The sequence below is a fragment of the Austrofundulus limnaeus genome, unplaced genomic scaffold, assembly GCF_001266775.1.
Source record: "Austrofundulus limnaeus strain Quisiro unplaced genomic scaffold, Austrofundulus_limnaeus-1.0 Scaffold123, whole genome shotgun sequence".
NCBI classification, from domain to species: domain Eukaryota; kingdom Metazoa; phylum Chordata; class Actinopteri; order Cyprinodontiformes; family Rivulidae; genus Austrofundulus; species Austrofundulus limnaeus.
The window spans coordinates 755953-757229 of NW_013952525.1; the positions used below are offsets into that span (position 1 = coordinate 755953).

General features: G+C 32.3%; 1 protein-coding gene across 1 annotated transcript in view; it reads left to right on the forward strand.

Moving 5' to 3' along the window:
- Positions 1-1277, forward strand: part of megf10 (multiple EGF-like-domains 10) — a gene marked incomplete in the record, with an annotated part of 88699 nt that overhangs the window by 65610 nt on the left and 21812 nt on the right.

The window sequence follows — 1277 nt, forward strand, 5'->3', positions numbered from 1 at the left end:
ATATTATACTTATATTATACACTATGTCATTTACTAAACAAATTCTAAAGGTTGTGTCACATTATCACGGTTGAGACAACTTGTGCTAACTAACCTATGACAATTTTGTTATGACTAAATTAATATATGTAGGTTGAACATCCAATCTAATCATTAGCATCACAGTTCGTATATGTCCAAAAGAGGCTTCCAGTAAATGAAAAAATAAAATCTAATAAATGTTTTAAATCATTATGATAAAAATCAAATCTGTTTTTCAATCGTTATTTTAAAATATAAATTTTAAGAATGTATTTAGATTTTATTTAAGAGGTCTTTGATGTCTTTTGTTCTGTTCTTATCATAACAGTTTGTTGAAAGGTTTTTTTTTTTTTTGTGGGAATATGGTGTTTAAAACATGTTTCTTCGCTAAACGCAACATTTATTGACAAATGAATAAAAGGAGAAAAAATATTCTAAAAGTTAATGTTTCTTTACATATTTTGTAGTATTTTTATGGGTTTGCAGTGGGGGGGTCCCTGGCCCCAAAGCTAATGCTGTTTGTGGGGCCATGGCATGAAAATGTTCAGGAATCCCTGGTTTAAAACATTATAATGTGACAGGGCCTTGACTTAAAATGTAAAAGAACTGCGTGAAGAACCAAGTCAGCCTCCGTGTAGAAACAGTGAGAAACCAGCAGCAGCCAGGTGTTTCTAATCAAATGCGCTGATTTAAATCTGCAGCTTTTGCAGTTGACTGCTCTGCAGAGATTCTTAACCTATGGGCCGCGGCCCAACTGTGGGCCCTGAGCGCCACCTTGAGGGCCTCAAAAAAACAACAGTTTTTAACTTTGGGCTGCAGAGGGCCGTTGGACCACATTGATTTTGAATAAGGTGCAATACACTTTCTCACCACGAGTAGCAGTAGTACACTACTCAGTTGTTTAACAACTTTTTTAATATGTAGAAGAAGAAACTTAGAACCCTGACGAGAATGAAAACTTATTTTAAATGAAAAGTAGAAGGAAAAAATGAAAGTAACTCATCAAAAAACACCAAAGTTTGTCACTAATATGAAGTGCAGCTTCTGTTTTTACCATGCAATATTTTAAAAGTTCAAAACATTATCAAATACAGTTACAGATACAACTATATTAATATAGCTTTTAATTTGCACTTTAAATTAATTTTTGTAGTTTTTTAAAAACATTTTTAATGTATGTTAAAGAAATTTTAAACTTATCAAAAAGCTGTTGTTACTGTTAATGTTTGTCACTAACATGAAGAGCAGCTTCTGGT